This window comes from Sceloporus undulatus, chromosome 6 (genome assembly GCF_019175285.1).
Source record: "Sceloporus undulatus isolate JIND9_A2432 ecotype Alabama chromosome 6, SceUnd_v1.1, whole genome shotgun sequence".
Taxonomy (NCBI): domain Eukaryota; kingdom Metazoa; phylum Chordata; class Lepidosauria; order Squamata; family Phrynosomatidae; genus Sceloporus; species Sceloporus undulatus.
This window is the reverse complement of record NC_056527.1, coordinates 101,155,670-101,179,251: the sequence shown is the minus strand read 5'-3', so window position 1 is coordinate 101,179,251 and position 23,582 is coordinate 101,155,670. Positions and strand designations below refer to the sequence as shown.

Here is a 23,582-nt window from a genome sequence, read left to right as displayed (position 1 = left end):
GCGCCGCACCGCCCTCCGCCTCCACCACTCCTCCTCCACCTCCCTCCCAGCACAGCTGCTGCGCAGCCTGCAGCGCTTGCCTGGGCCACAGCCTGCAGCAACGCGCACTCGCCCCTTTTGCACGCTCGCGCATGGGGCTTAAGGGGCAGCGCTCGCCTCCTAAGCCTTCTGGCCAATGGCAGACGAGCAGGGGCTGGCTTATTTTCCAGCCCCAGTCTGCCATTGGCCAGTGTCAGGAGCCTTGGAGGAGGAGGCGGAGGCAAAGGAGGAGGAGGAGGAGGATTAGGAAGAGGAGGCAAAGGAGGAAGAGGCAAAGGAGGAGGAGGCGGTGGCAGCGGCAAAGGAGTAAGAGGAGGAGGAGGAGGCAAAGGAGGAGGATAGGCCTCTGGGCATGGGGGAGGGAAAAGTTTTTTTTTATTTTTAAATATACAACCCAGCCTTGGTTTTTTATTTTATTTTATTTTATTTTTAAATATATACAACCCAGCCTTGGTTATTTTATTTTATTTTTGTTATTAAATAACAAAGTGTCCCCCATTTTGACCAAGTCTAAGAAACATGCATTTATATTAACATTTTTTAAAAAATCATTATTTTTTTGGCATGTCCTCCATGTTAAAAAATGTGTCCTACATTTGTAAATCTTGCCCTACATTTGTCCTGGTTTGGAGCTCCTGACTTATGGCAACCCTATCTTCAGAGAATGCTGGCATGGAAGTGATTGGGGTGTGTGTGTGTGTGTGTGTGTGTGTGTCTGTCATTTAGGACTTTATAATACCAGTCTGCTGTGCCACCACTATTGTGCTAGTTTAGGAATGGAAAAATACCAGTTTGGCATAATTTTTTATCACACTTTCCCCACAATAGCTCTTTGGCGATCCATGGTTGAGTGATACTTTTCCACATTGCCAAATGTCACCTTCCAGGGTGGGAAGTAGCAATCACAACTGTCAATTGCTTCCTGAAGCCAGCAGCTGTGTGAATGTGCACACAGCAGATGGTTTGGGGAAGCGGTTTGCATTTGCAGTTGCAGTGAAGGGAAGGAAGGAGAAGGGGAGAGAAACAAAATCATGCCTACTCACACCATTTGGCTGTATGAGAAGTGAAACTGCAGCAGAAGAGACATATTATACAAAGGCAGTAATGGAATAGCCATGAAATGGAGAGCATATTGACAGATTTTGCCCATTAACGTAAAGTTGCACTACAGCAACAAATTGACTTCAAGACAGCCGCAGAACTTGTTTTCCAGTCAATACCAACAGTAACTGTTTCAGCCTGCACTTTTCCATCCTGATAACTGCTTGCTATATTTCACACTCCATTTAGTACCTTGTAAAAGAGGTACTAACTTTATCAAAATGCCTGCTGCTATGAATGACCTTTGGTTGAACACTGCAGTGTCTTCCTACTGTCTATTATGCCTTTCCTCCTCTACTTTCATTTTCATACAGGGTTCCTTGCCCTTCTCCTTTGATTTCCAGCACATCCAACCAGCCACATATTGCTTAGGCAATCCATCATCACCACCACATGTCAATCTCATGCAACACTAGACAGACACCCTTCCTGGCTATTTTAAAATCCCACAAATATGTGTGTGTCATTTGTCACTGTTATGTGCATCCAAGCCATTTCCGACCTATGGTGACTCCAAAGTGACCCTATCAGAGGGTTTTCTTGGCAAGATGTGTTCAGAATAGCTTGCCATTGCCTTTATATGAGGCTGAAAGAGTATGACTTACCCAAGGCCACCCAGTGGATTTGCATGGCTGAGTGGGGATTCGAACACTGGTCTTCCAAAGTCCTAGTCCAACACTCAAACCATCATACCACACTGGGTCTCATGTGTTTCATGCTTTCTTTTAAAAGGTGGTGATGGTGTTATTCACCTGAGAATGACATTCTTGTTGGTTGACTTTTCAGATGTCACATGCTAGTAAGCAGTTGAGTTAAAGTAAAAAAGGAGAGCAGGGCCAAAGCAATGTGGGTGGAGCTCCCACCATACATGCCCATACCATGTCATCTATCTCTGCACATCATAACTCATATTCATTCTCACAGACAATATACATATGTGTTACCCATGCTGGTTCATATAAATTTTGGAATCCATGATAACCCTTGGATGACCCCTGGCCAGACTCCTAGCTTGACCGCCATTACTGGCAAAGCGACAGGACATGTCCACATTCCTCAGGCAAACAGCCACATTAACATCTCAGAAGGTCTGGGAAGTCGCAAGAAGGGATTATCTTCAGCCAGAAAGAGTAAATGTTTGCCTTTCCTGGAGCAATCGCCCCCTCCTCAAGTCTGTTGTCCAAACAGCTTAAGTCATAGATATTATCAGACCCAGACACCCAGGTGAAAGAAAGCAATTAAACACCTTTGTTTCAATCTCCAAAACTCTCTGCCCTCAGGCCAGATTTGGCCCATAAAAGGTCCCCACTTTTGCTGCTCAGCGCGCCATTTTCAAGGTCTACCCACTCCACGTCAGTCAGACCTTTGATCTGGTGGCCGGCTTTCCTGCTCAAACCCAGGTTGCGGAGCAGATTGCCTCACTGCCCAACACCCCATTTCGCTTCCCGGAGGAAGACTACATCTTGGTAAGTATACCATTAGCAAAGCCTGAACATCTTTTCCACATTTCCAACCTTTCTTCCTGAGCCTTGAATGTGTGTATGTGTGTGCATTGTGTGTGTGTTTCCCCTTTTTCAATAAAGTAGATCTTTAGTTATTATAACCTGCCTCAGCTTCAGTTATTGGGATCCCCTGGTCTACTCCGTATACAAATAGGGAGACGATCTCGGAGGGCTCTTGTAGCCAGCCCCCTCTTACAATATTCGGACTAATAACATCATAATAAAATTCCCCTAACGGGCCCTTGGCTACATATGCAGTCTCACACAAAGAACTATCCATTTACATCTTCACTCCTATTACAGAAAACTTTTCCCAAGCTGAATTGAGCGCAAGATGCTTGGGGAGAGAAGAGACTGCAACCTTCCCTTGAAAAGCAGCCTCAAAGGAATGGTTGCTCTTGTTGTTGTGGCCTTTAAGTCATTTCTGACTTATGGTGACCCTAAGGCAAACCTATCATTGGCTTTTCTTGGCAAGATTTGTTCAGAGATTTGCCATTGCCTTCCCCTGTAGCCGAGTGTGTGTGTGACTTGCCCAAGGTCACCCAGTGGGTTTCATGGCTGAGCAGGAATTCGAAACTTGGTCTCCGGGGTGGAGATGTAAAGGTCCATGGAAAAGTTACGGAAAAAAACACATATTTCTGTCCGTGTTTTTCCTGAATCATGCTAAAATAAAACATTCCATAAATGATTTTCTTCCCTTTTTCATCTTTTTTTTTTTTTTTGGTTTTTGCCCATTTTTATTCCCCCTCCCCCCAAAAAAACTGAAAAACCCCCAAGAAAAATAGAAAAAAGGGAAGAAAATCAATTATGAAATATTTTATTTTAGCATGATTCAGGAAAAACAGAGACAAATTTTTTTCCTAATTTTTTCATGGGCCTTTACTCCAGAGTCATGGTCCAACACTCAATCACCATGCCATATTGTAACTAGGGAAAAAAATCCCTCCCGTTTGTGTCAATGGACAATTGTCATCCAAGTCCAATGACTGTATATGGGGCAGTGAGGGAGGTGAAAGTAGGGAAGGGCATAGAGCGGCTGGGGAGGCTCAACAGGCTGCATCTGGCTTGTAGTTTGTCAATGCCCCCACCCCAGGTAAAGCAAAAGAGGCTATAGGATGAACTACAATAGTTCCAGTTCCAGTGTATGTTGAAAAGTTGAATCAATTCTACCAGCTTTTCTGCCATTCCACCCTACTCGTCTTTGCTTCTTTGGTCAGTGTCCACATCATCTCTAAGACCATATCAACAAATCAGGGATTTCCATTGCACAGAGGCAAAACATGGCACAATAATTTTCAAATGTGGGAACAGCATAGAGATGGGGAGCCCACATGTTCTGAAGGGTAGAATACATGTATTGGAGGCAGTTCTATTACTGGCATCTCCAATAAAAAGATCAAGTAGCAACTGGTGGGCAAGACCTCTTTCCTGTCTGAAACTTTCAAAGGTTTCTCCTAGTAGATAGCACTGGGCTGGATAGACAAATAATCAAACCTAGTACAGGGCAGCTCCCTATGACCCTATCCTGACTTCTGATTCCTACAGTTGCTGCATATCCCCACTTTTAGGATGAAGCCCAGGGATGCTTGGACTTTTTCACAGCAAACTATTTCCATAAAAGCAGAGGTGGAGACCCAAAGAAGAATATAAAGCACATTACTATTCTCGACTTCTTTGGGGGAGGTAAAAAGAGATTTCTCCTTGTCTCTGTTTGAAGAATCAGAGATTGATTAATTAAGATATCTTCTTTCCCAGCTGCTGAAACCCATCTTGTCAGACATAGTATGGTAGATCTGAGGAGTTCAGTCTGCCCATGTTAAGATCTTTGTACCAATGACAGCAATTAACAGATTACACTGTTGATCCTTAAAGAGAAAGTTACACAAATTCACCTATTCTGGGAAGGGAAAATTAAAGTGGTGATTGTAAACACTGATTTTGAGGGGCAGGGTGATTAAATGTAAGGCTATTAAACAGCCTTAATATAATTCTCCCATCCAGTAAATTTTAACAGTATCTCCAATTGTTAAGAAATGTGTTGTCTTAGTTATCATTAAATGGAAATGTTTGCAATTATATTTGAAAGTGTGGAATGGGCACAATAATCTTCTTCCCTTTCCGCACCAACGGGTTATCATCCTTGTCTAGAGTGATTCATTTCTTCGAGGCAAAGCTGAAGCTAAGCACTTGGCTGCCCAGGACACAGGTGCAGCCATTATGAGAAACACATCTGTCAGCACTGTCCGGTGGTTTCCGTATTCCTCAGGGATGGCAGAGCCACCACTGAACACTGGGTTGCTTAAATCAACTCCGTGAAGCCTATTGGAAGCCATTCACCAAAGAAGGGGAAGGAGAGGGAGGGCAAAGCATGGGCTGGATTGGATGTCAGGGTTCTGGAAATGGATCTTTTCACCCTTGTCACTCTGGCATTGTAGCAGCTGCTGGGGCCACGGAGCAGAGGTGTTTGTAAATACACCAGCCTGTTTGCAGCTTTGCCTGCCTGTAGGGTGGAAGGCCACTGGCTTTATGCCTGGAGCCATGAAAGGGCAACACTTCGGCTAATGCAGCGGGGCGGATCCAGTAACGTCCCCAAAGAGGCATCGAGTGGCTGTTAAGGGGGCGGGAAGGGTTGAGAATGTATTCCTCTTGAGGACGGAATAAAGAGATAACAAGGAGGGAGAGGGAAAAAGAAGGTGGGAACCATGTAGTTTATTATTAGTTTATTTTATTGTTTCCACACGTATGCTGCCATCTGATTCTAGAGTTTCTGCCAAAGCACACTCCAAAACTAAAACAAGAAACAAGAAAGTGGAACATATATCTTAGCCCATTCTTCCAAGATTATAGGTAAGAGGAAGTTCTAGTTAGGAAGAGGATCTAAGCATTCAAGTAAAACTGAAGTTTGTTTCCTTTTCCAGTGAGTAAGTGTCCACAGCATTGTCCCATCCCACAGACTGTAGACCTCAATAGGAGCCACACATTTTAAAGTTCAGTTCTGAGTTTGCCAAATGAGGTATCTACCGTATTTTGTCCTAGATACCTGTGAAGTTTTGCTCTCACCCTCCCAAACATCAGGTGCAATTGTCAATACACATTCTTACTGACCATTGATTCAGAAAAGTCTTCGGTTGCAAGACTTCTGTTCAAGCCAAAGGATGTGCCTCAGCCCTGAATGGGAACGGCTTGGAGCTGGGCGACGGAATGGGGCCATTTTGAGGACACTTTGGGGTGTGGTAAAATGCATTCTTTCTTGGACTCGCATGGTCTCGAGTGGCCCCTTCTCATGCCATAACAGGAGGAAAATGGGTGTGAGAAGGTCCATATCTGTAGTTCACAAATGTTCCTGCTAATGTGACATCACTTGTGACCCTGCTAAAATAAACTGACTACATCTAATGAGGACTTCTTACTGGAGGAAGAAGCTTTGTTACAAGTTACTGATGTTTATCTCCATGCAAAAAGTTCCACTACCTGATAAATATGCATCAAGTTCTTGTTAAATGCACAAGAACCAATTTAGGGGATCATTTGGCAATCCTATCACTTCTGCCAATGCAGAGGTGGCAGCTGTACAGCGTGGAGGTTGTGTGTGGTCTTTCAGGAGATGCCTTACGGCCCTTGCAACTGCCACCAACTCCTAAAACACTGAGCACCTGCCTCCCCTGCAAATTTCTAGCCTGTAAACTCTTTAAAATACAGTATTCTGGACTGCTGAAATATGTTGTTCTAGCAGGTCTCTCACTACAAAACTGGAAGAACTCCATTCCCCAGTATCCCAAAGGGCAAGCCAGTACATGACATGGCATCAGTTGCCAAAATTGAGGCCATGACAGCATGCTTGTAGTCCTCCAGACTCTAGTGGTGCCCTACATTGACAAGTGGAGCCTTTGGGGCAGTTCCAGAGTATTTTTGTTCAGATGTCATGAACATCCCTAGAGTGATAACATTACCCAGTCTATACTACAATTTCTGAAGTAATGAAACTACATCTTGTCTACACTGGCCAGCATACTCTAGGTTGCACCTGGAAAATTCTGGCTCTGGAGCCATGCCATATTCCCTATTACCTCTGCGTTTCGAAACAATGTTTGGCATCTGTGTACACACATGGGCCACTGTGTGCCTGGCACTGACACTGCTGGCACAGGTCGCTCCCTCCGAGGTCAGAATCAAGGCCTGATAGGTACCCAGCACTGCTCTGGAGATTTTCAGCAAAATCACACGAAAAAGGCGAGGAGGGTTTTTTTTACACTGGTTTAGTCAGGGATAGGACAGATTTGGTGTGCAGCTGGCCTTCATTTATGAAGACAATCTGCACTCAAATCTGGGCTTTAGCCCTGCATTGTGTGAACAGTTTGTGGTGATGGTGAGGGAAAACCGGTGTAATTTGCTCATGTAGACATGCTGTTTATCATAAATTTTGTTCTCAGTTAAACTCTTAAATCCATAGATATCACAACTTGGCTTCATTTTCTTAATTTCCCAGGATTCCATAGAATGTTGACATGGCAGTTAAAGTGGAATCATAGTGCTATAAGTACATAGTGTGAAAAGGCTGTCTACTTGAAAGGCAGAATGGAGTACAAACAATTACTCCTATGTTACATGATTGATGCAACTGCCCTCAATCTTGAGTCCACAAAGGAATGCTAGAAATGGTCTTTTGTTGGACTTCTGTGACATAACTATAACAGGCTTTTACAAAACAACTATTTCTGGAATTTATCAAGGAAAGCCATGGATGTTAAGCTGATTAGGTAGCCTACTACTTACACTGCTAGACACCATGATTCCTACACCAAGGTGAGCATTTTTAAACTGGGCCCATAGCTGATCTATACTAATGTTAAAGAACCCCATGCTTTTTTCCTGCCCTGTGCATTTAAGCTCTTATGGGATAAAGAATCCCTAGCATAACTATGGTGCCATGTCACTTGCTCATCTAAAAAGGAGTTGTGACAGGTGGTGAAAAGAAAGGGGCAAATGCAGCATGAGCTACAGTAAATGACCTTATCCCACTGATATTTAGGACAATTCTTAGCGATAAATGAAAGTTAGTCCCAAGTAAAAGAGACTCACTGAATCAATATCTTTCATGTTAATGGTCCTTGAGGTCTCTTCCAAATCCATGATTCCATGGTTCCAAGGTGGGATTATCTGTTCTGATTCAAATTCCCAAACACCAAAGCCTCTGCAATTTATCTTGCCTAGATGTATCATAAAATGGGAGCTACTAGAGAATTAGATTCGTGTTTTCTGTAACTTGGGCACCCCCGTGTTTGCTGCACGAGGGAGCTGCAGAGGACAAACTGCGCAACTCCCCTGTGCAGCAAAAAGAACCCGCAAAAACCAAGTTCTTCTTGCGGTGCAGTTGTGAACCCACAAAGCGCCAATGGTGCACTTGCGGTGTCACAAATGGGCCGTGACGTGTGGAGGCTAACTGTCACGTCAAAATGGCGGCACTCATGTGTATAGGGCGCTGCCATTTTTACGCCGCCAGTACGTACTAGGGGTGAGGCCTGATTGGACGCTGTGTCCTCGGCCAACCCCTAGTACATACTGGGGTGGAGCAAAGGCCTGTCTAGAACAGGCCTTGGAAATTCATTTGTTCAAATCTTTCCATGGCCATCTCATTGTCTTACTAGGTGGTCTTAGGCAAGCTTAAGTCTCACAGTTCAATATGTGGATAATGATATTAGTTTAGTTTATAGTGCTGATATAAAGCTTACTGAGACAATATGTGAAAAATGCTTTCAGCAGTCAAAGCACTGTTATTTATGCATAGATATTCTCCACCAGTCAGTGCTTTTATCAGAGCATTCTGGATCAGAGGGCAGAGCTTCTAGGTAGATACACAGATTCACTTTGTACGAATATGGTGCTGATGTGAGGTGCCCAGAGAATCCTGCACCCCCAGCCAGCCATGCAAAATGTTGCTGTACAGACATTAGCACCCCAGGAGCAAGATTAGTTGTTTAATATTGAAGGGCTTGCAGAGAAATGCAGCAGACACTGGAGCTTATTTCCATGTTCTCTTTACACATAGTTAGCATTATTTCCATGAATGCAATAGATCCTGGGGTGGTAGACAACTCCTGTTTCACTTAGTAGCGACATCCAGCCAACTGGGATGAATCAAGACGCTTGATTCCTTGCCCTGAAAGTCATGGGATCTTTCCTGGATGTCTAAACTTGGCTTACCCATTAAATCAAGATGCAAAACTCAGCTACCTTAATTGAGTCCCTTGGCTAGGAGTTGGAATCTTGTGTCTTCAGATTTCAGACTACAGTACCTCTTCTATCAGTCCTAGACAGGATAGCCAATGGTGAGGGATGATAGAAGGTACAATCCAAAAACATCTGGAGGACATCACATTACCCTTCCCCCAATTTAAAGAATGTTTTGAGTCAACTAAGGTGCCTCTGATTTAAATTGATTCACTTAGCTGACCATTCTTGCTCCAGGACAGTGATTCCTGTCTTTCCAGGAGTTTTGGAAGTCAGCTCTCAGAATCCCAGACTATTGGCCAAGATGGCTGAGGCTTCTAGGAGGTGACATCCAAAACACCAAACACCAGCGTTTGGGAAAAACTGCTCTAGGCCCTTCATTGTATCTTGTGGATTTTTAACAATATGTTTTTTAATTCGTTGTAAACCATTTTGAGTCCTGAACTGAAAAACAGGCAGGATAGAAATAAATAGGAGGAGGAGAAAGAAGAGGAGCTAAAAGAGGCAGCAGCAGTTTGTCTTTCCTTAGGGTGACCAAATGTTATACCCTCAAAGGAGGACAAGGCACCTCAAATGTAAGACATTCCCCCAAAATGTAGGGCATTACAAAATAAATGCTAAAAACACTCATATAAATATAAATTCACGTTTCTTAGTCATGCTCCAAATGGAGGTCATTTTGGAATTCCTCCTGGACAGAAGGTTGAAATATAAGACCTGTCCTGGAAAAGGAGGATGTCTGGTCATACTGCCTTTGCCTGAACATATTGGGAAAGGCAAGATTCTGACCCCTCCTTTCCTCTCCCTCTGCTGAGTCAACCAAATGCAAATTACAGTACAGTTGGCCCTCCTTATCCATTGATTTTTTATACATGGATTCAAGTTGAATCAGGACTTCAGGGTTTGAATCCTGACTTGGCCATAGAAGCCCACTGGGTGACCTTGGGCAAGTCACACTTTCTCAGCTTCAGAGAAAGGCAAGGGCAAACTTCTTTGAACATATCTTGCCAAGAATGCCCCATGATAGATTTGATTTAGGAAGGATTGTCAAGTTGGAAATGACTTGAAGGCACACACTGATAACAGAGTATTGAATCACAAAGAAAGGAGGAGATGTCTTTTCTGAAAAACAACTTCCACTGGCAACAACTCAGGCTAGCACTGACAAAAACTATTCAAGCTATAGTTTTCATTTATTATTCTCAAAAGTCTTCTCTTTGTCTAGCTTTTAGCCATACCCAAGGCTCTTAATGAATTTAGGGATGGAGGTGGAGGAAAGAAGGGATGAAAATGTTTGTGTGTGTGGAGGGGGGAATGTTGGCTTACTTGTATGTGTGGTTGACTGAAAAAGGGTATGGCTAAAAGCTAGACAAATCAGGTAAGTTGTGACAAATCAAAATGAAGGTAATTGAGGAGATTGTTTTCTGTATCTTTCTTACAAAGTGTGACAAAAAGTGGCTTTCTCATTAGAGCCTTCCTTTTAACTAGTTTTGGATGCTTTGCTTCATTCATCAGGTTTGATTTGTCCTCCATCTACTTAACTTTTCCCATCTTTGGCTTCCATTCTGGTGCTTCGAAACCTGCCACCATGGAATCTCCATCCTGGCAACACCTCTAGTCTTGCCTGAAGACACTTTCCCTATTAGGCTGAAATGCCTTGGGGCTTTTAGCTAATAAAAGACCATCTTTTCAGCATCTTGGGATCTGCCTCTTTTCTCTCTAATATGAATAATAATAGAATGCATTGACTAACCCAGGAAAGTAAAAAGAAGAAGAAGCATGGAGATTATCAATTCCTGCTGGGTTTAGAGCAAAATCTTTGTAAATTAGGTAGTGGTTTCCTACCCCAGCTTTAGAGATGGCGATTACAAACTGTTCCAGCCAGGACATTCATACCACAGACGCATAATCCTCCTGTGCTGGGAAATAATGTGACAACAGAAGGCCAATCTGATGTTGTTGGCTGATAATAGTGCTCCAGCTTCATTTCTTGGCTAAACTAAACATTAAGAGTTTGTGGCAGCATGGTTAAAATTCAGAATTTTACTTGCTCAGAAGTTAAAATTATAGTGCTGAAATGAGAGCAAAGGATTATTATTCCAGGTCATGTCCAATGTTCTGATTAGGAATATAAACAACTTTTGAATGGCTCCAGATTTGAATTTTTAAACTAAATAAAAGGAATTATGGTATAAACAGTTTGAGGACAGTGAAACACAACATATAGATAAAAGATTGATTGATGGCAAACCCACGAGGGATAGAGACATATGCTAGGGTATCCAATGAATATATAGGGGTGTAAATACAGTTGACACTTGCCTTATGTGGGGGATCCATTCTGGACCCCCCCTCGCATAAGGCAAATTCCATCTATGCTCAAGCCCCATTCATTTGAATGGGGTTCATGCGCGTGGCAGTGCGGTGGTGGTGCCCCATTCAAATGAATGGGACCCACCGCCCCTTGCGCCCTGCGCACTCCCCGCAGCTTGAGCATGTGTGGTCAAAGCCACGTATAGCGAGCCTGTGTATAACGCAGACGCACTGTATTTAATTCAATGCAGTCAATAAAATGTGATTTGTAGTTTTCTTTGTTCAGAATGTTATAAAAACTTTGTTCACTTTGAATTCGAGGTCCCAGTAATTTGGAAGAATTTCCTGCTGGGAACAAATGCTGCAGCTAAAATAAACATGTTTCCTTTCCAATCAACTCCTTGGTCTCCCTGCTGAATTCTGGTTAAAATTCTGGGTTTAAGATAATCAGTAATCAATCTATAACAAGTTCTGCAATAGAACTTCCAGTTTGGTTTACATCTATCTACATAGGCAGTTAAAATTTAACATGTGGATCTAATCATAGATACATGTCTATTATCTAATCTAGTTAGGTTTTCAGTCAAGTGCTAAAATCAAGCACAGATCTTTACACTTGGGTTGGCCAATTTTCTGTTCTAGCACTCTCTGAGAGTTGTATGATCTGCCCAAATTCTCTCAAACTGTTAGGAAAGCCATAAACTGGCCAGAGGACCATTTGTGCTATTTAAAAATTGACATTTAAACTTTTTGAAACAACACAGGGAGACCATGTTGTTTATTTGAAAAGTGAACTGCCACTTCTAGAGGTTTTTAGGAAAGACTGCCCATTCTGTCTGTCTGTCTGTCTGTCTGTCTGTCTTTGTCAGAAAACATGTGATCTGGGGAGCTGCAAAAATAGCCTGGGAGGGTCACACATGGCCTAGTGACAACACCTTGCCCATTCTTGTTCTTTGTGAAGAGGCTGCCAGTTTTCAGATTCCCTGACTTTTGTTTGTTTCCTGCATGCTTATTTGCAGTTTTTACTTGCCTGCCCTTGGTTTTGCTGCTGATCTGGTCTTCCCATATGCTATGTAACCATTCCTTGCCAATGGAGTAGTCTCCATAGTAAGTTAATCAGCCCACAAGTGTCTGAACTAAATGTAGGCATTTCATGAAAGCAAAACATTATAAGAGCCTCTTGAACCCAGAGATAGAGCTGAGGCAGAGCTCATGAGGCCATCATTGTGGTTAGAGGATTGTAATGTCATGGTGCAGGGCTGCCAGGACCAGCTGAAGAAATTTCACACCATCAGACAGAGCAGTTAATTGGTGCTATCTCTCCCACGCTAAAATCTAAAGCAGAAAATTCCACCCCACTCACAGGAAACAATTAAATGCCATTTAATAAGTAAATACCATAATATCTAACTAAATAATAATCTGAAGCCTCCCCCTTCCCAGATCTGATGCTAATGGCAAAGGCTCATGTTGTCTGCCTGCTGACAGCATTTTGCCTAGCTGTAAGTGGAAGAGCTTTAAATGTGAAGGACCAGAAAAATGGAAACCTTCAGAGGAATGAATCTAGCAAGGAGTTCTTTTGTTCCAGCGCCCAAACTGGAAATTTGAGAAGCACAAACATACAAATACTTTCTAGTTCAAAGTCATGTTAGTTAAAAAAAAACAATGTTTTACAATAACTTCAAACCCCAATTCCAAGATTTATATAAGACTAGCTGATGAGCTTTAGACTGTTATCTCCTGCTCTTAGTATAAAGGCTCAAATTTGAGTCTCCAGGAGAAAGTCTGAGACCGGGCATGTTATAGGCATGTGTGTGGGATGTATTCATATGGCATGAGACCTGGGCCTGTGGTTGATTTTGAACTGGCAACCTGAGAGATATCCAGATGCGAATCAATGGCCCCGTACAGACAGGCCAAAATGAAGCTGCTTTGAGTCACTTTGGAGATATGCTGTTTAAATGATGCATGTGTCCTAAGAGGCTAGAAGCCATGCCAAAGCCATGCTCCAGTCCTAAGGACTGGAGTGCATCTCTGGCAGAGCTTCTGGCCTCTTAAGATGCATGTGTCATTTAAACAGCATACCTCCAAAGTGACCCGAAGCAGCTTTATTTTGGCCTGTCTGTATGGGGCCAATGTTACCATTGCTCCCATTCTAGCTTCTGCCAAAGTGGGAAGTGCAATGAGACTAGCACCTATTCCTGTAGGCCAGAAGCAATCAGGTTAATACTCCCTGAACAACTCCTCCCACCGAACTTTCAGTTTAAGCTTACTTGCTGGACTTGGTAATGTTCAACTGTGCAGGAGACAGATGACATGTGAACTGACATTGGCTCAGCCTGGATCAGTCTTCTGCCATCTTCTGATTTAAAATTGGACACATGGTACCTTTCAGAAAAACCTGAATCTACATAAGCCTCATGTGTGCCTTAGCTGAAAAAAGGTTAATATAATCCAACACTTCTAAAATCTAGAATGCTTCCTCTGGAGACGTCACACTGAAAATCTTAAAGCTCTGAACCAGACCTTCCTTGAGACTTTCTAGCTCAAATGTATTATTTGCAGCACCATCTTCTTAGGGAGCCAGCATGGCATAATAGTTTGAATACTGGACTATGACACTGGAGACCAGGGGTCAAGTCCCTGCTCAGCCATGAAACCCACTGGATGATCTTTGGCACGTCACATACTCTCAGCTTCAGTGGAAGGCAATGGCCAAGAAACAAATCTTGCCAAGAAAACCCCATAATAGGATCACCGTAAGTTGGAAGTGACTTGAAGGCACACAACAACCACCTTCCTCTTGCATAGTTTTCCAGCCAAGGTGGTTGTCCAACAAAAAACAGGGTATATTAAGAAACATCAAGGCAACCTAGGCCATCTGTGTGGGTGGACTGGGGGCACAAAACTGAGAGGAGAGGGCTGGCAAGCCCCAAAGTGGTGACAGAAGATGCTTTCATAATTACCATGACATGTCCCAGGATCCAAAATAGCCCTGCAGCCGTGTTACTCGCTCTGGCAGTGCTAAGCCTTCCAGGGGACACTGCAAGTCCATAGCCTGAGGAAAGCTCTGACACTTGAGAAGAGAGGCCATGACCCGTCTCCTCTTTCTTACCTCATTTCTAGCATCATGGAATACTCATGCTGAGTTGCCTTAATCCTGGCCCATCCATCCACTTTCTTATTAATTTTTCAAACCTCCCCCCCCAAATATTTTATTAACTTTAGCAACGGAAGAAGGCAGAAGCTGGGGGTGCAGGAGAAATGAGAGAAATATTGTTGATTTTCTTTCCCTCTTTTCTCTCTCTCTCTTTATTGACCCTCCCACCTTTAACTTATGCATTTTATATTATATAACATGTGTAACTTATTCATAAACCTTCAGTAACAGCATTGAGCTGCAGAAAATGAAGTTTTGTACATCATGGAAATTGATATGATCATGCACTACTATCAACCTGTTACGAAAAGTAAGGGAGCCATGGCTGGTAGTCAAGGTGGCAACTAATGTCTTGCAGTTCTGAGCCCTTTCTTGTCTTTGTTGTTTTGTTTTCTGTTGCCATAATCATATATTCTTCCTATAATGGGAGGAATTCCAAATGTGATGAGGGGCATCAGTCATTGCTTTGCCTTGTTCCCTGAAAAAAGAAAGGCATGTTAAGGCCAGACACCTCATTGCTTATAATGTAGTGGTAGAACATGTGTATATTGTGTACCTTCAAGTTGTTTCCAATTTATGGTGTTACAGTTGATTCTACACTTGGCTACCTGAAGTCAAAACTAAGATCCACTGAGTTCAATGGAACTTAATCCAAAAGTGTTGACAAGACTGCATCCTTAAAAGTACCTAAGCGAAAGCTTCCATCTGCCATTTTAAAATGGGTGGGAACCATGTAGCCCTCCAACATGTACCACATTCACATCACCACATCATAATGCTGGAAATGAAACTGACTTTTGGTAAGCAGATTTATTGCTTTCACACATCAGCACTAACTGACCACTGTAAAGATCTTAAAGATCTGTATCACTTCGGCTCAACCCTTTGAAAATTTAGGGGAAGGGACATGATTTGCATCTTTCTGGATACTATTACATGCTGTCCCACTCCCACAAATGTATAAATATGCTTTATACCTGAAGCTTTAATACTGAGGGACAAAGACGTGCCTTTGTTCTTCAGGGATTATGGCTGAAGATGAGCCTGTCACCTTATCATCGTGCCCACAAGTTTTGCATTTTTATGGTTATTCATACAGTCTGATTGTAAAGATCCTTCCTGGGCACCAATTTATTCCATGCATCTGAAGAAGCAGATCTAGTCTATGATATCTTATACTGTACTGCAAATTTATTTGCATTGCAGTTTTATACTGCTTTAACTGCCATGGCTCAATGCTATGGAATTCTAGGAATTGTTGTTTGTTGCAGCCCCAGAGCTCTCTGACAGAGAAGGTTAAATGTCTCACAAAACTACACAACCCAGAATTTCCTAGCATTGAGCACTAGCAGTTAAAGTGGTGTTGAGCTCGATTATTTCTGTAATGCAGATGCAGCCTTAGTTTCACAGGTGCTACAAGATCCCTTTGCATACTTCCACTTACTCCAGTTTGAAAGCAACAGGTTTGCACTTGATTCTGTGTGTGTGTCAGTTTCAAAAACCTGCAAAACCTTTTCAAACAAAAGTATAGTACAGAAACAATGTCTGTGCACACTATTTGTGTTGCTCCAACAGTAGAGCCATGGCTTCAAAGGTTGAGGGGGACACTGGATTTTTTATTAGTTTGGACAATAATGTTTTCTACTACCCACCTTGGATTCCCCCTTTCCTTCTGAATTTTTTTCCTGAAATCTCCATAGTAGCTGGAGGGGAAATGGATTTCCCTAGGAACAATATACTGTCATGTGCAAATCCTGTTGTAACCCAGAATATTTTGGTGTGCCTTGGTCTGCAATGGGCAAGACCCATTAGCTGTACTAAAGACCTGTCTTGGTGGCTAATAGTGCAAACTAATAGAATTTATATGCCCTGGTGGCGCAGTGGTTAAATGCCTGTACTGCAGCCATTCACTCAAAACCACAAGGTTGCGAGTTCAAGACCAGCAAAAGGGCCCAAGCTCGACTCAGGCTTGCATCCTTCTGAGGTCGCTAAAATGAGTACCCAGATTGTTGGGGGCAAATTAGCTTACTTGCTAATTAGCTTACTTGCTGTTCACCGCTATGATCTTTGGAATAGCGGTATATAAATAAAACAAATTATTAATTATTATTATATGGATATAGACATACATTAACAGAATTGTCTGCATTTTTGGGGTATCATTTTAGCAATAGTCAAGAACAGTGAAGCCTATGTTTCAAAATTTATGAATAGGCCCCTGTTCTTCAGCCTTAGTCATGCTTATGTTAGTGCAAACAGTAGAAATGCTTTGTATCATCAGAGCTGCATCTATCACACCAGATGGAACTGCTGAAGACTTCTTTCACCCTGACATGTTAAACGCCAGTTGTCATCATGTTACTGTGAGTTTCCCTTTCAGAAATCAGGAGACAGTTACTAAATCTAGGTACAGTACCTGATGTTCTGTTAATATACACACTGTTGATTATCCCAGAAGTTTCTTCATTTCTGCTTATCGTGCGTATCTATCACTCACTGTTCATATGCAGTTCAAAAAAGATCTTAAGGGGACGGTGAGACTTGGGGATCTCTAATTAGCTGATGAACATGTTCTTCATATACATACATTATGTACAGAATAGACTGGGAAAACCTCACCTCCTAGTATCTTCATATAAAGCTGCTCTTAAAGACAGAGCTAGGGAGATATTGGGCTCTGCAGGTGTTTTTGGACTTCCCCAGGAACCCTAGCCAGCATGAGGAATGGGCGACCCTAAGGTAAACCTATCATGGGGTTTTCTTGGCAAGCTTCTTCAGAGGAAGTTTGCCATTGCCATCCTCTGACGCCAAGAGGGATTGACTTGCCTAAGATCACCCAATGGGTTTACATGTCTGAGCCAGGATTTGCTGGTTGTATATAAGGTGTATGCAGAACATAAATGAATTTCATGTTTAGACATTGCTCCCGTCTCCAGGATATCTCATTATGTATATGCAAATATTCCAACAATTGGAAAAACTCTAAAATCCAAAACATTTCTGGTCCCAAGCATTTTGGATAAATTCAGTCTGTAACATAATGCCATCCTATCCATGCCTTCAAGATGCAAAGGAAGTGTCTTTGTTGTGATGCAAATGGATGTTAAATTTCCTGGACTTTGAGAATCTCCACATGACCAGAAAGAGAAGGTGCCAGTCTGCAAGATATGGCCCTCCATACAAGCCTGCAAGATATGGCCCTCCATACCATCTTGACTAACATGTTCATTTTTTCCCTCCTGTTTGGTTTGTAACACCTTGCATGATGAAGAAGCCAGTGAAGCTTCGAAAGCTTGCAACATGGATATTGTGCATTTTGGTTGATCCAATAAATATATCACTGTTTGGTAGATTTTTTTATTGGATTCCGGATGCAAAAGCAGTTTCTATGTCAGTCTCTCTGCTGCCACTTAGTGGCCAAGTGCTCAAACAGCAGCTCTTTTAACCTTTTGCACTGGAACTGCAGCAATGGCTTCAGCCTCAATGTTTCTAAAATAGGATGCAATACATTGTGGATCCTGACCTGAGGGCTGTGTGCAGGGTGACCGGGCGTCCTCCTTTTCCAGGACAAGCCTTACATTTCAACCTTCTGTCCAGGAGGAATTTCAAAATGTCCTCTATTTGGAGCACGACTAAGAAACATGAATTTATATTGATATACAGTACGTGGTTTTAGCTTTTATTTGGTAACATCCAGTTTTCCTTGAATGTCCTACATTATTAAGTGCCTTGTCCTCCTTTCCAGTTAGGACATCTGGTCACCCTGGCTTTATGTGATGGCAGCTCAAGGCTGCACATGTGCATATATCCAGTATATGTGCATGCATATAGCATACACATGTGTTTGCACATATACTGGAGACTGAAATTTATATGTAGTGAGCTGGGTCTCTGCTCCCAGGCAGAGGGGCTTTTGAATACTAGATAGCATTGTTGTGTTAACAGCTGTCCCTGCTTGGCCATGAAATCCATTGGGTGATCCTGAGTAAGTCACACTCTCTCAGCCACGCTCAGCTTCAGAGGTTGGCAATGGTAAACCCCCTCTGCCATGAAAGCTCCATGATAGGTTTGGTTCACCTTAGGATTTCTATAAGTTGGAAATGACTTGAAAGCACACAACAGTGACATAGTAAAGAATAATTTGTTTCCGAATAGAACACAATATGGCCATAGTCTTTAAATTATGTTTCTGTGGAAGAAAGCATAAGGCACAAACTTTGGAAAAACACATTTAGTAAGCCTTTTTAAAACACCAGTGGCCCACAGATTACAGTAACCTCAAAATACATTTTAATCCCCAAGATAGGGAACACCAGGGATTGTAGTAACCACAGGGCCACTGCATTAATTTCCCATGAAAAAAAGTGATGTTTAAAATTCTACAATAAAGACTTTTACCATGTATTGTTGTTGTGTGCTGTGTACCTTCAAGTTGTTTCAGACCTTAGGGCGAACCTATCATGGGGTTTCCTTAGGCAAGATTTATTCAGAGGTTTGCAATTGCTTCCCTCTGGGGCTGAGAGCATGTGACTCGCCCTAGGTCATTTTTCATGGCCAAGTAGGGAATCAAACCCTGGTCATCAGATTTGTAGTCCACCATTCAAAGCACTATACCATGCTGGATCCTATATGGAGTGCAAAATGCCATATGTCCAATTGAAGAGGCACTAGGAATCATATATGTTGAATAACAAAGCACAGCAAAGAATTTCAGAAAAAAAGGTCAGACTATGCTTTCCAGATTATAGCAAAGGCTTTGATTATGTTGATCATGAAAAACTGTGGATCACTTTTTAAGCAATGAGTATGCCACAACATTTAATTGTCCTGATGCATAACCTGTACTCAGGACAAGTGGCTACCATCATAACAGAATACAGAGAAATGGAATGGTTTTCAATTGGCAAAGGGTTCAGGCAAGGCTGTATTTATCATCAGTTTGGAGACTAGAGTTTGATTCCTGTTCAAGGATAAAAACTCACTGGGGCACTTTGGGCAAGTCATGCTCTTTCAGCCTCAGAGGACGGTAATGGGAAACCCTCTCTGAAGAAACTTGCCAGGAAAACCTTATGATACATTTGCTTTAGGGTCATCACAAGTCAAAAATGACTTGGAGGCACACAACAGCTATTATCAGTTTTTTAAACAATAGATTTTAAACTGTAATGTGTTTAATCCTTTTTTAAGGGGGAGAGGTTTAGATATAGTACTGTACAGACTATATGTAGTGTATATTGACTATCTTTTAATCATGTAAGCTGTTTGATTGATCCTGTAGCAGAAAAAGCGGGGTATAAATAAAAGTTTTATTATTATTATTATATAATATGTATGCTGAACATATCATATGTAAAGCAGGATTACACTCGAAAGAAAGAGGTGTGCACATTGGAGGAAGAAACACCAACAGTTTAAGATTTGCAGATGATACTCTACTAGAAGCAGAAAACAGCAAAGACTTGGAAATAATACTGAAGAAAGTCAAGGAAGAAAGTGCAAAGGGAGGTTTACAGGTGAACATTAAGAAAACAAAGAATGATCACGGGTGATTTATATAACTTTAAAGCAGACAATAAAGGCATTGAAGTACTGTAGTAAAAAGATATTCTATACCTTGGCTCAGTCATTAATCAGAATGGAGACTGCAACCAAGAAATCAGAGGAAGACTAGGAACTGGATTGGCAGCCATGAAGAACTAGACAATATCCCGAAGTGTTAAAATACATCATTGAACACTAAATCTAGGTTTGTCCATGCCAACATATTTCCAATTTTTGTGTACGGTTGTGAAAACAGGACAGTGAAGAAGGCTGGCAGGAAGAAAAGGTTCTACGGAAACGGTGGACTGCTAAAAAGACAAATAAATGAGTCCTAGAACAAATCAAGTCTGAACTCTCCCTAGAAGACAAGATGACTAAACTGAGGGGTTATTCATATGGTGGAAATAATCCTGGCAGAAGGTGCATTGAATCTGTGTTGCTCTCAAGAATTTCAAATGCATCTGATTACTGTATATACTCGACTATATGTTGACCTCATGTAAAAGTTGAGGGTAGGTTTGGGGGCCAAAATGATGGCTTTTGATATGACCCATGGATAAGTCGAGAGTAAAACTTAGGGGCATGTAATGAAGGATGTGAAGGACAAAGCAAAGGAAAACAATACCCAAACACCTACAGGCATAACTATTTGTGCTTATAGAAAAGCCTGGATGGATGAGCCTGTAGAAGAGGGTCAATGCTTCTGGGGCAGATTAAACTTTTTTAACTCATGAGGGGATAGTTTCATATACATATATGTATATACACACACACACACAAGTACAGTACTTACACTGATGTGTGGATAGGTCAAGTCAGTTTTTTGGGGTCACATTTTTTTAACCTAAATGTTTAGACGTATACATGAGTATACAGTATACAGAAAGGGGTTTTTTTGAGGGGCGGACTTCCAAAAAAAATCTTCAAAACCTGGGATAATTGATCTTGTCCCCTCCCCCCCCCCAAGTTTTCCTGAAAGATATGCATTGTTAGCTGTGAATAACTGATGCAGATAGACCTGGGATAAACTCTGCATGTCTTATATGTGTTTTGAATACATCTGCTTCATTGACTCCATCACAGTACTGGCACTTGGGGGCATAGTCTATTTGGATAGTCGCATTGCAGCACAGAATGTGTAGATAACCCCTGAGACCTTGGCCATATCATGAGAAGACATCACTTACTAGAAAAGACAATGATGCTTGGTAAGGCAGAAGGAAAAGAGGAAGACCTCATTCCAGGTGGATAGATTCAATCAAGGAAACCCAGACTCTGAATTTGCAAGACCTGAATAGGTCTGTTGATGGTAAGGTGATTTGGAGGTTTCTCATGTACTGACTTGAGGGCAGTTAGGAAACAACAAACAGCTCTTCTGATAAGCTGATAGATCTTCCTTGCCCATTCTAGACAAAGTCACTCTAGAATGCGTTTGTATTACAACTGGGATAGCTCATAACAATATATCACTAACTGGGAAAAGCCAATAACATCCAAAATCCAAAAAAGAGTGAAAACTTTATTGGACCAAGCAAAATGCACAATATACATATTGCAAGCTTTTGAAGCTCCACTGGCTTCTTCATTAGGCAAGTTGTTAAAAACCACACAGGAGAAAAAACATTTGAATATGTTAGTCATAAGCCATCACTTTGTTGTTGTTGTTCTCAGTTCAATTTGTTTACAGCTTGTAAATCACTTAAAGAGTGGGGAGTTCACTATTAAGCAGTATAGAAATGTAAATGCTATTGCTAAATGCTCAATTCAGATGGGGGGGGGTTATTTATGCAGTCTGGGCTCTCCTTTTAGTGGGCATTTGCAACACAAAAAGGTACTTCCTTTGCAATCTAATATGTCTCCATATTAGGGCCACAGCCCTCTTTGTAGGCAGAGGACACTGAATGTCTCAAGAAGCCTTCACAGCTCAATCCATTTTTGTTCTCCTGGCACTGTTAAGATTGCTGAAAAGCTGAGAGAGAAAAGAAAGGAGTCCAAGGTGTGTGTTTGTTTGTGTGTGTGTGTGTGTGTGTGTGTGCAGATAATGCCAACATCCCTGCTAACAGAAAAGTCCCAGTCTTTCAACCTTCTGACCTCCAGCTCTACCACACCACTGATGGGATCAGAACTAGTTGCTCAGTTCCTTCCCATGTGATTTTCACTGGTGTGGAAACAGACTGTTTCATCATCCTTTCCAGCAAAATAAACCTTAGACCTCTTACTTTCTCTTTCATCCTCCTGGAAGGGCAACTGCACTTGTGAAAAGCTGGACGAAGATCCAAACTGCCATTATTCAAGAGGCAGGTATATAGTTCAGCTGGTTTTTCTAAGGGAAGGAGGGGAAATCTTCCAGCCATCTTGTGATCAATGGATCCCCCCCCCTTCAAATTTCTAGTGTTGCAATAACTTCAAACCACTATTGCACATTTATACATTGGTTTGAGGCATCCAAAGAAAAGGGGCAGAGTTTTTGAGGGAATGCAAACACAGCAGGTAGATGAATTTTAGGTGTGAACTATTTTCACTCATTTGCAATTCTAGAAATTGGGGGACTGAAGGAAAATCAGGTTATGAAATGACAGTCAATTGATATACAACTTCTGTCTTTACATGCTTCACTCCCACCCTTATTATCCTTTACATTATATAAAACACAACCTTGTATGGCTGTGTGGTTACGAGGTTTCTAAAGGATATTTTCGAAAGCAGAGCTGATCAACTTTCTCTCTACTGGCTGATCTTTATTATGGGGAAAGTTTTGTCTGCCTTATGTATTATTTATTGAGTTGTTTAGTAAATTACAGTGATCCCTCCACATTTGCAGGTGAAGGACCCCTGTGAATGTGGAAAAACACAAATAAAAAACACTATTCTTTTTAGCTAAGAGAACACATCTCTAGGAAGCCCCAGGTCCCCCAATGCACCTCTGTGGTCAACATCTGCCAGAAGATGATCATAGAATCATGCTGGAGGACCTACAGATGCCTAGAGAAGCAGTTTCTCTAGTAATTTCTAGGTTCTCCAGCGCAACTCTATGGTCAACGTCTGGCAGAGTTGCACTGGAGAATCTAGAGATTCCTAGAGAGTACATATTAATCAAAACTGCAAATAATCAAATCTGTAAAAGTCAAATCCACAATAGTGGTGGGCCAACTGTATTTGCTGGTTATATTCCCAAGAAAGGGAATGTGTGTTCCTGCTGATATTGTTGCATATTGTATCAATCCCCGGAAAGAAATTAATTAAATTCCCCAGAAATTGGCAACGCTGATCAGGTTGTGTCAGGTCTAGCCAGATTAGCTAAAGAGAAGTCCTAGTTACAATTCATCAGAACATCTTCCCCCATCTATGGTTTAACTTGTAACATAGAGTACCTTAAACAATAAAGGTACAAAACTAGCCTTTATTTGTATGCTAATTTACTTACAAACTGCATTTAGTTTGCTTTTTATTCCAAGGAGAGGGGTGTGTGTGTGTGTTTGCATTTCTCAATCTATATGACAATACATTCCAGGCATTGCTCACACAAAAGCTTTGAAAAATCACACTTCTAAAACAAGGGTGGGGAATGCTTTGGGGCATCAGCTATTTGGGACATTTAGAATCCCCAGCCAGCATGGCCAAGAGGACAATGGGAACTGTAGTCCAAAGCAACTGGAGAGGCACAGGTTCCCCAGATCAGTGAAAGCAATCGATCACAC

At 41.9% G+C, this 23,582-nt stretch overlaps 1 protein-coding gene across 2 annotated transcripts in view; it reads right to left on the bottom strand.

The window, feature by feature from the left end:
• Positions 1 to 23,582, bottom strand: part of LOC121935751 (zinc finger and SCAN domain-containing protein 23-like) — a 482,958-nt gene that overhangs the window by 300,298 nt on the left and 159,078 nt on the right. The window lies entirely within an intron of this gene.